Raw genomic sequence first — 13,952 nt, forward strand, 5'->3', positions numbered from 1 at the left:
CGACAAGTCTGGTCAGGCAGTACTGCAGTCTGAAGGACAGATGATGAGACCGTTGTAGCCACATCCAGACGATAAAACTTAGCAAAAGTCAGCGATGATGACCATCCTGCTGCTGCGCACACATCCTCCAAAGGAGCCCCACTAAACAATGCCCAGGAGGCAGCCACTCCCCTTGTAGAGTGGGCTACTACTCCCTGAGGGGGAGGCATCCCAGCACTGCGATAGGCGAGCTCGATCAGCCTGACAATCCATTTCGACAGCCTCTGCTTGGACACTGCCTGGCCTTGTACCAAGTTTCCATAACACACAAAAAGTTGATCGGTATGCCTGATCTGTTGCGTGCAAGAAATGTACCTTCTCAGTGCCCTGACAGGACAGATAAGATGGAGTCTGGTCGATTCATCCGAAGCGTGAGGAGGTGGATGGAATGGTTCCAGCACCAAGGGCCTGGAAACAAAAGAACGGGGCAGAACTTTCGGCAGAAATGAGGGGTTTTGAAGAAGCGACATAGATGAGCCTTCTTCTCCCAATCTCAAACATGCTGGATGCACAGAGAAGGCATGAATTTCACTCACCCTCTTGACTGAAGAGATAGACAACAGAAATGCCGTCTTCAATGTCAGAAATTCCATCCCTAGCTCATGTAGAGGTTCAAAAGGAGGTTCTGCCAGAGCTTTCAAGACAACACCCAGATCCCATGAGGGAATTAGTCGTGCTCGAGATGGGCAAAGTCTTCGAGCCCCTTTGAGATAACGTCTGAGAAGAGGTTGGGACCCCACAGTGCAACCTTCATAGCCCTCATGACGGTCAGATATAGCTGCTACATAGCCTCTCAAGGTTGATTCCGTCACTCCCGTCTCGAGTACGACCTGGAGAAATGAGAGGATGGAATCCACTCCACATGAACATGGGTCTATCTCTACTGAGTGACACCATGTAGAAAACCGCTTCCATCTAGATGCATAAAGCCGCCTTGTGGATGGGGCTTTTGCCGCCTGCAATGTGGCCAGAACTGCTGTTCCTAGAATCCTGGCTGACTCCCGTCCAGTGGCCAGACATGTAACTTGAACTTCCCCGGAGTCGGGTGGAGAATCTGACCCTGGGCCTGGGACAGCATATCGTTTGTGACCGGGAGACCCCAAGGTGGCCCCATCAACAATGCGATCAATTCGGCCATCCATGGCTGTTGAGGCCAATCCGGTGCCACCAGTAGGAGTCTGGCCTTCAAAGCTCTCACCTTGGCCAAGACTGCAGGCAGTAGTGGAAAAGGAGGAAAGGCATACAGGAGCACTGGGGGCCAATCGTTCGCAAGAGCGTCCACCCCTAAGGGCCCCCTGAGGCCCCTCATCGAATACCACAGGAGACAGTGTGTGTTTTCCCGTGTGGCGAAAAGGTCTACTTTGGCCTTCCCGAAACGACGCCAGATGCCCTCTATCACCTTGGTGTGGAGTCGCCATTCTCCTGGCTTGGGACCCCCCCTCGACAAGAGGTCGGCTGCTATATTGTCCTCTCCTGGCAAATGGACAGCTCTTAGGGACACACCTCGAGCATGTGCCCACAACAGGAGATCCCGGGCCTTCCTGTGTAGGGGCATTGAACGTACCCCACCCTGGTGGTTTATGTACGACACAACCGTTGTGTTGTCTGAACGGACAAGAACTTGTCTTACCAGAAACTGAGGCAGAAAGTGAATCAAAGCTCGAAATACAGCTTCCAACTCCAAGAGGTTGATGTGTACTCCTACCCATGAGGCATCCCATTCCCCTCGTACTGGATTGCCTCGCCAGATGGCACCCCAGCCTGTTTGTGAAGCATCTGTCGTTATGGTCTCCCTTGAACATAACGGGCCCAACTTGACTCCTTCCATCAGGCCTGGAGTCAGGAGCCACCATTTTACCGCTGGAAGACAATCCAAGTCTATGGGAATCAGTCGCCATCCATTCTCGTATGGACTCACTCTGTATCTTGCGAACCATTGTTGTAATGGGCGCATATGTAGCAATCCCAACGGCACCACCTGACTGGCTGCTGCCATTAGGCCAAGCAGTCTCCGACCCGTCTTCACCATAACTTGCCTTGTTCTGATGAACTTGGACAGGCTGTCCTTCAGCACTGACTGTCTCTGTAGAGTCAGTGATGCTCTCATCACCGTTGAATTCAAACTCAAGCCCAGGAATGTCACAATTCTTCTGGGAGTGAGACAACTCTTCTTGGTGTTCAGAGTCAGCCCCAATTTCTGTAAGTGGGCCAAGACCACACTTGTGTCGGTTCGGGCCTGTATCTCTGTAGGGGAACAGATTATCCAATCGTCCAGGTAATTGGCAATGCGGAGACCTTGGCGACGGAGTGGAGTGAGCGCCGCACCCATACACTTGGTGAAGGTGCGGGGGGCCAATGACAGACCGAAGGGGAGAACGTTGTACTCGTAAGAGTTCTCCTGAAAGTGAAACCTGAGATACTTCCTGTGATCTCTGTGAATTGGGATGTGAAAGTAGGCATCCTGGAGATCTATTGTTGTGAACCAGTCCCCTTCTCTGATGAATGCCAAAAGGGTTGAAAGACGAAGCATATGGAAACTCAGCCGTTTTAAGTAATGATTGAACTTCTTGAGGTTCAGGATGGGCCGAAGACCCCCATCCTTCTTTGAAATGAGGAAGTAGGTTGAATAAAACCCCTGCCCTATCTCTGAGGGCAGGCGTGTTATTGCTCCCTTCCTTAAAAGAACTGAAACCTCTTCTTCCAGAGACCTGCGTTTCAGTTCTCCTCTCAACACAGTCGGAACAATCCCTTGAAATTGGGGTGGTTTTGCTTTGAATTGGATTCTGTAACCGGACTCCAAGGTACTGAGTACCCATGGACATCGAGTGCATTGGCGCCAGTGGGAGAGCTGTTGGCTGGAGAACTGTGGAGTCAGAGGTTGATGACTGTCATGGACGGTTCCTTCCACCACGTGTAGTGGAGAACTTTGTTTGTTGTCTCCTACGAAAGGACTGCCCAAATCCTTGGGTTGGTCCTGTGGGCGCCCTTTGAGTAGCAGAACGACTGTGACTTACCAAGGCACGGCTTGATGATTTTGTTCGATCCCAGCCACTGCTCCCGGTAAAGGTATGCGGACCCCGAGTAGCTGGTGCTCTAACCACTGATCGGGTTAGTTCTCTCGTTCTGCGAGACTGTTCCAAGGCAGCTTCGGCCGGGGGACCAAAGACCTCTCCAGGCACCAGTGGGGCTGCAATGACTGCCATGCAGTCTTGCTCAAACAGATTAGCCTGAGAAAGCCATGTCTGACGACGTGCTTGGACAATATTGGCCATGGATTGCCCCAGGGCTTGGGCATGCGCCCTTGTTCCTCGGAGTAGCATATCAACTACTCGTAGGGATTCTGGGATATTTTCCTCCTCTGTTGAGGAGGAGAACGAATCCTGCAACAGACTCTCCAAGTACACCAAGAGTAGAGAGTTTGTGCATGCTAGTCGAGCTGATAAGGCAGAGGCCTGATAGGCTTTTCGCAGCTGACCGTCAACCATCCTACCCTGCTTGTGAGGGTGTGTAGGGTCCCTTCCAGTCCTAGCCACTGCCCCGGTCAACATAGCAAATGTTGGTCCGATCTGAGGAGCTGTAGTCAGCCCCTGGGTTGCTGCTCCTTCCAGGTTTCCCAGCTGTGTTCTAGGAAGCGCCGTGGAACTAGGGGCCTTCCAGGAAGACTGCAACTCCGCTATAAAATCAGGCAGGATTGGCAACCCTTCTGATTTATTGCGCTGAGGACCTCTATCAAACACTGAGGTTGAAGTTGTGGCAGACAGGGGAGGCAGCTTTGCACGCACCGCTGCTCTGGCAATCACTGCTCTGTCTGAAGGGTCCAGAGCCATTGCATCTGAGGCCTGGGAAGTATACTCACCCATGTCGGAGTCAGAGATGTCGTCCGTCTCAGAATACTCAGGGCGTTCGTCTCTTCCAAACCTGCCAGATGCTACCACTGATACTTCATCGGGGTGGCGGCACGGCCATTTTGGTTTTGGCAGCCCCAAGTCTTGAGGTTCCGCAGCCCCTTGCTGAGCCTCCACCAGGGATTTTAGGGTCTCCTGCATACCCTGCATTTGCATCTGCAGTTGGTCAAGGTTTATATGCTTTCTCTTGTAAGCTTGCTTACGTCTGACTCCCTCCTCCTGAGGATCCTGTCCCGACAGGAGTGGCTGTGTGCCTGCAGGCATTTCAGGGGTTAACTCCGACTGCACCTCTTGCATGCTTACAATGAAAGTCGAATCCGGAAGAAGGCTTTTGTTTTCATAAACAAAGAGGCCTCTGTGGCTGAAATAGCTGTAGCTTTCACCCTCACGGAAGGCTCTTTTCTGGTGGTTATAGTCAAGTGACTGTGAAAACACAACTTGAAATTTAACCAAACATAAGCACACAACGACTAGCGGTAGCATTCTCCCTCACGGGAGAAGAGGCTCCTGTCTGGCAGTTATAATGAAGTGACTGTGAAAACACAACTTGTATTTCAACCAAACATAAGCACCCAACAACTAGCGGTAGCATTCTCCCTCACGGGAGAAGAGGCTCCATTCTGGGGTTATGATCAAGTGACTGTGCAAACACAACTTGTAGTTTAACCAAACATGAACACTTAAGACTTGCGGTAGCATTCTCCCTAACGGGAGAAGAGGCTCCTTTCTGGGGGTTAAAATCAAGGTAAATTGTAATTTAACCAAACGTAAACACACAAGACTAGCGGTAGCATCTCTCCACGTGGGTGAAGAGGCTCCGATAATATTCACAACTTGTATGTTTACCAACAAAGAAACGAGCACAAATGCGCTCGTTTTGATCTTTATAATCAAAGATATTACTGTGAAATACCAAAGAATCTTACCGTGAACAGCTAGCATCAATTGCTAGGAGGCAAAAAAGAGAATGAGTGGTGGTTCACGCCCATATTTATAGCCGGGATACAAGCGGGGCGTGGCTATTTTATATACCATCTCCTGACAGCTCATCCTTAGCTAAGGCTGACCCATACTGTGGCGTGTTGACTGAAATGAAATAGAACTGACATTCTCATCATCCACTGATGCACTTTGTCACAAAATGCAGTTTTCAGCTCAGAAAGCTTGTTTCAGACATTCTAACAGCTCAATTAGAGCATTTTTGTAATGATCAGTTTTCTTTGTCAAAACTGACATTCTCATCATCCACTGATTCATTTTTTCACAAAATGCAGTTCTCAGCTCAGAAAGCTTGTTTCTGACATTCTAACAGCTCAATTAGAGCATTTTTGTAATGATCAGTTTTCTTTGTCAAAACTGACATTCTCATCATCCACTGATTCATTTTTTCACAAAATGCAGTTCTCAGCTCAGAAAGCTTGTTTCTGACATTCTAACAGCTCAATTAGAGCATTTTAGAAATGATCAGTGATTTTTTTTAAAACTGACATTCTCATCATCCACTGATGCACTCGGTCACAAAATGCAGTTCTCAGCTCAGAAAGCTTGTTTCTGACATTCTAACAGCTCAATTAGAGCATTTTAGTAATGATCAGTGTTCTTTGTTAAAACTGACATTCTCATCATCCACTGATGCACTCGGTCACAAAATGCAGTTCTCAGCTCAGAAAGCTTGTTTCTGACATTCTAACAGCTCAATTAGAGCATTTTAGAAATGATCAGTGATTTTTTTTAAAACTGACATTCTCATCATCCACTGATGCACTCGGTCACAAAATGCAGTTCTCAGCTCAGAAAGCTTGTTTCTGACATTCTAACAGCTCAATTAGAGCATTTTAGTAATGATCAGTGTTCTTTGTTAAAACTGACATTCTCATCATCCACTGATTCACTTCGTCACAAAATGCAGTTCTCAGCTCAGCAAGCTTGTTTCTTACATTCTAACAGCTCAATTAGAGCATTTTAGTAATGAACAGTGTTCTTTGTCAAAACTGACATTCTCATCATCCACTGATGCTTTTTGTCACAAAATGCAGTTTTCAGCTCAGAAAGCTTGTTTCTGACATTCTAACAGCTCAATTAGAGCATTTTAGTAATGATCAGTGTTCTTTGTCAAAATTGACATTCTCATCATCCAATGATGCACTTTGTCACAAAATGCAGTTTTATACTCAGAAAGCTTGTTTCTGACATTCTAACAGCTCAATTAGAGCATTTTAGTAATGAACAGTGTTCTTTGTCAAAACTGACATTCTCATCATCCATTGATGAACTTTGTCACAAAATGCATTTCTCAGCTCAGAAAGCTTGTTTCTGACATTCTAACAGCTCAATTGCAGGATTTCAGTAATGAACAGTGTTCTTTGTCAAAACTGAAATTCTCATCATCCACTGATGAACTATGTCACAAAATGCAGTTCTCAGCTCAGAAAGGTTGTTTCTGACATTCTAACAGCTCAATTGGAGCATTTTAGTAATGATCAGTGTTCTTTGTCAAAACTGACATTCTCATCATCCACTGATGCTTTTTGTCACAAAATGCCGTTTTCAGCTCAGAAAGCTTGTTTCTGACATTCTAACAGCTCAATTAGAGCATTTTAGTAATGAACAGTGTTCTTTGTCAAAACTGACATTCTCATCATCCACTGATTCATTTTTTCACAAAATGCAGTTCTCAGCTCAGAAAGCTTGTTTCTGACATTCTAACAGCTCAATTGGAGCATTTCAGTAATGATCATTGTTCTTTGTTAAAACTGACATTCTAATCATCCACTGATGCACTTTGTCACAAAATGCAGTTTTCAGCTCAGAAAGCTTGTTTCAGACATTCTAACGCTCAATTAGAGCATTTTTGTAATGATCAGTTTTCTTTGTCAAAACTGACATTCTCATCATCCACTGATTCATTTTTTCACAAAATGCAGTTCTCAGCTCAGAAAGCTTGTTTCTGACATTCTAACAGCTCAATTAGAGCATTTTTGTAATGATCAGTTTTCTTTGTCAAAACTGACATTCTCATCATCCACTGATTCATTTTTTCACAAAATGCAGTTCTCAGCTCAGAAAGCTTGTTTCTGACATTCTAACAGCTCAATTAGAGCATTTTAGTAATGATTAGTTTTCTTTGTCAAAACTGACATTCTCATCATCCAATGATGCACTTTGTCACAAAATGCAGTTTTATGCTCAGAAAGCTTGTTTCTGACATTCTAACAGCTCAATTAGAGCATTTTAGTAATGATCAGTGTTCTTTGTCAAAATTGACATTCTCATCATCCAATGATGCACTTTGTCACAAAATGCAGTTTTATACTCAGAAAGCTTGTTTCTGACATTCTAACAGCTCAATTAGAGCATTTTAGTAATGAACAGTGTTCTTTGTCAAAACTGACATTCTCATCATCCATTGATGAACTTTGTCACAAAATGCATTTCTCAGCTCAGAAAGCTTGTTTCTGACATTCTAACAGCTCAATTGGAGCATTTCAGTAATGAACAGTGTTCTTTGTCAAAACTGACATCCTCATCATCCACTGATGAACTATGTCACAAAATGCAGTTCTCAGCTCAGAAAGCTTGTTTCTGACATTCTAACAGCTCAATTGGAGCATTTTAGTAATGATCAGTGTTCTTTGTCAAAACTGACATTCTCATCATCCACTGATGCTTTTTGTCACAAAATGCCATTTTCAGCTCAGAAAGCTTGTTTCTGACATTCTAACAGCTCAATTAGAGCATTTCAGTAATGAACAGTGTTCTTTGTCAAAACTGACATTCTCATCATCCACTGATTCATTTTTTCACAAAATGCAGTTCTCAGCTCAGAAAGCTTGTTTCTGACATTCTAACAGCTCAATTGGAGCATTTCAGTAATGAACAGTGTTCTTTGTCAAAACTGACATTCTCATCATCCACTGAAGAACTTTGTCACAAAATGCAGTTCTCAGCTCAGAAAGCTTGTTTCTGACATTCTAACAGCTCAATTAGAGCATTTTAGTAATGATCAGTGTTCTCATCATCCACTGATGCACTTTGTCACAAACTGCAGTTTAAAGCTCAGCAAGCTTGTTTCTGACATTCTAACAGCTCAATTAGAGCATTTTAGTAATGATCAGTGTTCTTTGTTAAAACTGACATTCTCATCATTCACTGATTCACTTTGTCACAAAATGCAGTTTTCAGCTCAGCAAGCTTGTTTCTGACATTCTAACAGCTCAATTAGAGCATTTTAGTAATGATCAGTGTTTTTTGTCAAAACTGACATTCTCATCATCCATTGATGAACTTTGTCACAAAATGCATTTCTCAGCTCAGAAAGCTTGTTTCTGACATTCTAACAGCTCAATTGGAGCATTTCAGTAATGAACAGTGTTCTTTGTCAAAACTGACATTCTCATCATCCACTGATGAACTATGTCACAAAATGCAGTTCTCAGCTCAGAAAGCATGTTTCTGACATTCTAACAGCTCAATTGGAGCATTTTAGTAATGATCAGTGTTCTTTGTCAAAACTGACATTCTCATCATCCACTGATTCATTTTTTCACAAAATGCAGTTCTCAGCTCAGAAAGCTTGTTTCTGACATTCTAACAGCTCAATTGGAGCAGTTCAGTAATGATCAGTGTTCTTTGTTAAAACTGACATTCTCATCATCCACTGATGCACTTTGTCACAAACTGCAGTTTAAAGCTCAGCAAGCTTGTTTCTGACATTCTAACAGCTCAATTAGAGCATTTTAGTAATGATCAGTGTTCTTTGTTAAAACTGACATTCTCATTATCCACAGATGCACTCGGTCACAAAATGCAGTTCTCAGCTCAGAAAGCTTGTTTCTGACATTCTAACAGCTCAATTAGAGCATTTTAGTAATGATCAGTGTTCTTTGTTAAAACTGACATTCTCATCATCCACTGATGCACTTTGTCACAAAATGCAGTTTTCAGCTCAGAAAGCTTGTTTCTGACATTCTAACAGCTCAATTAGAGCATTTTTGTAATGATCAGTGTTCTTTGTCAAAACTGACATTCTCATCATCCAATGATGCACTTTGTCACAAAATGCAGTTTTATGCTCAGAAAGCTTGTTTCTGACATTCTAACAGCTCAATTGGAGCATTTTAGTAATGAACATTGTTCTTTGTCAAAACTGACATTCTCATCATCCACTGATGCTTTTTGTCACAAAATGCAGTTTTCTGCTCAGAAAGCTTGTTTCTGACATTCTAACAGCTCAATTAGAGCATTTTAGTAATGATCAGTGTTCTTTGTCAAAATTGACATTCTCATCATCCAATGATGCACTTTGTCACAAAATGCAGTTTTATACTCAGAAAGCTTGTTTCTGACATTCTAACAGCTCAATTAGAGCATTTTAGTAATGAACAGTGTTCTTTGTCAAAACTGACATTCTCATCATCCACTGATGAACTTTGTCACAAAATGCATTTCTCAGCTCAGAAAGCTTGTTTCTGACATTCTAACAGCTCAATTAGAGCATTTTAGTAATGAACAGTGTTCTTTGTCAAAACTGACATTCTCATCATCCACTGATGAACTTTGTCACAAAATGCATTTCTCAGCTCAGAAAGCTTGTTTCTGACATTCTAACAGCTTAATTGGAGCATTTCAGTAATGAACAGTGTTCTTTGTCAAAACTGACATTCTCATCATCCACTGATGCACTCGGTCACAAAATGCAGTTCTCAGCTCAGAAAGCTTGTTTCTGACATTCTAACAGCTCAATTAGAGTATTTTAGTAATGATCAGTGTTCTTTGTTAAAACTGACATTCTCATCATCCACTGATGCACTCGGTCACAAAATGCAGTTCTCAGCTCAGAAAGCTTGTTTCTGACATTCTAACAGCTCAATTAGAGCATTTTAGTAATGATCAGTGTTCTTTGTTAAAACTGACATTCTCATCATCCACTGATGAACTTTGTCACAAAATGCAGTTCTCAGCTCAGAAAGCTTGTTTCTGACATTCTAACAGCTCAATTGGAGCATTTCAGTAATGAACAGTGTTCTTTGTCAAAACTGACATTCTCATCATCCACTGATGAACTTTGTCACAAAATGCAGTTCTCAGCTCAGAAAGCTTGTTTCTGACATTCTAACAGCTCAATTAGAGCATTTTAGTAATGATCAGTGTTCTTTGTCAAAACTGACATTCTCATCATCCAATGATGCACTTTGTCACAAAATGCAGTTTTATGCTCAGAAAGCTTGTTTCTGACATTCTAACAGCTCAATTAGAGCATTTTAGTAATGAACAGTGTTCTTTGTCAAAACTGACATTCTCATCATCCACTGATGCACTTTGTCACAAAATGCAGTTTTCTGCTCAGAAAGCTTGTTTCTGACATTCTAACAGCTCAATTAGAGCATTTTAGTAATGAACAGTGTTCTTTGTCAAAACTGACATTCTCATCATCCACTGATGCTTTTTGTCACAAAATGCAGTTTTCAGCTCAGAAAGCTTGTTTCTGACATTCTAACAGCTTAAATTGGAGCATTTCAGTAATGAACAGTGTTCTTTGTCAAAACTGACATTGACATCATCCACTGATGAACTATGTCACAAAATGCAGTTTTCTGCTCAGAAAGCTTGTTTCTGACATTCTAACAGCTCAATTGGAGCATTTCAGTAATGAACAGTGTTCTTTGTCAAAACTGACATTCTCATCATCCACTGATGAACTTTGTCACAAAATGCAGTTCTCAGCTCAGAAAGCTTGTTTCTGACATTCTAACAGCTCAATTAGAGCATTTTAGTAATGATCAGTGTTCTTTGTCAAAACTGACATTCTCATCATCCAATGATGCACTTTGTCACAAAATGCAGTTTTATGCTCAGAAAGCTTGTTTCTGACATTCTAACAGCTCAATTAGAGCATTTTAGTAATGAACAGTGTTCTTTGTCAAAACTGACATTCTCATCATCCACTGATGCACTTTGTCACAAAATGCAGTTTTCTGCTCAGAAAGCTTGTTTCTGACATTCTAACAGCTCAATTAGAGCATTTTAGTAATGAACAGTGTTCTTTGTCAAAACTGACATTCTCATCATCCACTGATGCTTTTTGTCACAAAATGCAGTTTTCAGCTCAGAAAGCTTGTTTCTGACATTCTAACAGCTTAAATTGGAGCATTTCAGTAATGAACAGTGTTCTTTGTCAAAACTGACATTGACATCATCCACTGATGAACTATGTCACAAAATGCAGTTTTCTGCTCAGAAAGCTTGTTTCTGACATTCTAACAGCTCAATTGGAGCATTTTAGTAATGATCAGTGTTCTTTGTCAAAACTGACATTCTCATCATCCACTGATGCTTTTTGTCACAAAATTCCGTTTTCAGCTCAGAAAGCTTGTTTCTGACATTCTAACAGCTCAATTAGAGCATTTTAGTAATGAACAGGGTTCTTTGTCAAAACTGACATTCTCATTATCCACTGATTCTTTTTCTCACAAAATGCAGTTCTCAGCTCAGAAAGCTTGTTTCTGACATTCTAACAGCTCAATTGGAGCATTTCAGTAATGAACAGTGTTCTTTGTCAAAACTGACATTCTCATCATCCACTGATGAACTTTGTCACAAAATGCAGTTCTCAGCTCAGAAAGCTTGTTTCTGACATTCTAACAGCTCAATTAGAGCATTTAAGTAATGATCAGTGTTCTTTGTTAAAACTGACATTCTCATCATCCACTGATGCACTTTGTCACAAACTGCAGTTTAAAGCTCAGCAAGCTTGTTTCTGACATTCTAACAGCTCAATTAGAGCATTTTAGTAATGATCAGTGTTCTTTGTTAAAACTGACATTCTCATCATTCACTGATTCACTTTGTCACAAAATGCAGTTTTCAGCTCAGCAAGCTTGTTTCTGACATTCTAACAGCTCAATTAGAGCATTTTAGTAATGATCAGTGTTCTTTGTTAAAACTGACATTCTCATCATCCACTGATGCACTCGGTCACAAAATGCAGTTCTCAGCTCAGAAAGCTTGTTTCTGACATTCTAACAGCTCAATTAGAGCATTTTAGTAATGATCAGTGTTCTTTGTTAAAACTGACATTCTCATCATCCACTGATTCACTTCGTCACAAAATGCAGTTCTCAGCTCAGCAAGCTTGTTTCTTACATTCTAACAGCTCAATTAGAGCATTTTAGTAATGAACAGTGTTCTTTGTCAAAACTGACATTCTCATCATCCACTGATTCACTTTGTCACAAAATGCAGTTCTCAGCTCAGCAAGCTTGTTTCTGACATTCTAACAGCTCAATTAGAGCATTTTAGTAATGAACAGTGTTCTTTGTCAAAACTGACATTCTCATCATCCACTAAAGCACTTTGTCACAAAATGCAGTTTTCTGCTCAGAAAGCTTGTTTCTGACATTCTTACAGCTCAATTAGAGCATTTTAGTAATGATCAGTGTTCTTTGTCAAAACTGACATTCTCATCATCCAATGATGCACTTTGTCACAAAATGCAGTTTTATGCTCAGAAAGCTTGTTTCTGACATTCTAACAGCTCAATTAGAGCATTTTAGTAATGAACAGTGTTCTTTGTCAAAACTGACATTCTCATCATCCACTGATGCTTTTTGTCACAAAATGCAGTTTTCAGCTCAGAAAGCTTGTTTCTGACATTCTTACAGCTCAATTAGAGCATTTTAGTAATGAACAGTGTTCTTTGTCAAAACTGACATTCTCATCATCCACTGATGCACTTTGTCACAAAATGCATTTCTCAGCTCAGAAAGCTTGTTTCTGACATTCTAACAGCTTAATTGGAGCATTTCAGTAATGAACAGTGTTCTTTGTCAAAACTGACATTGACATCATCCACTGATGAACTGTCACAAAATGCAGTTTTCTGCTCAGAAAGCTTGTTTCTGACATTCTAACAGCTCAATTGGAGCATTTTAGTAATGATCAGTGTTCTTTGTCAAAACTGACATTCTCATCATCCACTGATTCACTTTGTCACAAAATGCATTTCTCAGCTCAGAAAGCTTGTTTCTGACATTCTAACAGCTCAATTGGAGCATTTCAGTAATGAACAGTGTTCTTTGTCAAAACTGACATTCTCATCATCCACTGATGCTTTTTGTCACAAAATGCCGTTTTCAGCTCAGAAAGCTTGTTTCTGACATTCTAACAGCTCAATTAGAGCATTTTAGTAATGAACAGTGTTCTTTGTCAAAACTGACATTCTCATCATCCACTGATGAACTTTGTCACAAAATGCAGTTTTCAGCTCAGAAAGCTTGTTTCTGACATTCTAACATCTCAATTAGAGCATTTTAGTAATGATCAGTGTTCTTTGTTAAAACTGACATTCTCATCATCCACTGATGCACTTTGTCACAAACTGCAGTTTAAAGCTCAGAAAGCTTGTTTCTGACATTCTAACAGCTCAATTAGAGCATTTTAGTAATGATCAGTTTTTTTCGTCAAAACTGACATTCTCATCATCCACTGATGCTTTTTGTCACAAAATGCCGTTTTCAGCTCAGAAAGCTTGTTTCTGACCTTCTAACAGCTCAATTTGAGCATTTTAGTAATGAACAGTGTTCTTTGTCAAAACTGACATTCTCATCATCCACTGATTCATTTTTTCACAAAATGCAGTTCTCAGCTCAGAAAGCTTGTTTCTGACATTCTAACAGCTCAATTGGAGCATTTCAGTAATGAACAGTGTTCTTTGTCAAAACTGACATTCTCATCATCCACTGATGAACTTTGTCACAAAATGCAGTTCTCAGCTCAGCAAGCTTGTTTCTGACATTCTAACAACTCAATTAGAGCATTTTAGTAATGAACAGTGTTCTTTGTCAAAACTGACATTCTCATCATCCACTAAAGCACTTTGTCACAAAATGCAGTTTTCTGCTCAGAAAGCTTGTTTCTGACATTCTAACAGCTCAATTAGAGCATTTTAGTAATGAACAGTGTTCTTTGTCAAAACTGACATTCTCATCATCCACTGATGCACTCGGTCAC

The sequence above is a fragment of the Barbatula barbatula genome, assembly GCF_947034865.1.
Source record: "Barbatula barbatula genome assembly, chromosome: 4".
Lineage (NCBI taxonomy): Eukaryota > Metazoa > Chordata > Actinopteri > Cypriniformes > Nemacheilidae > Barbatula > Barbatula barbatula.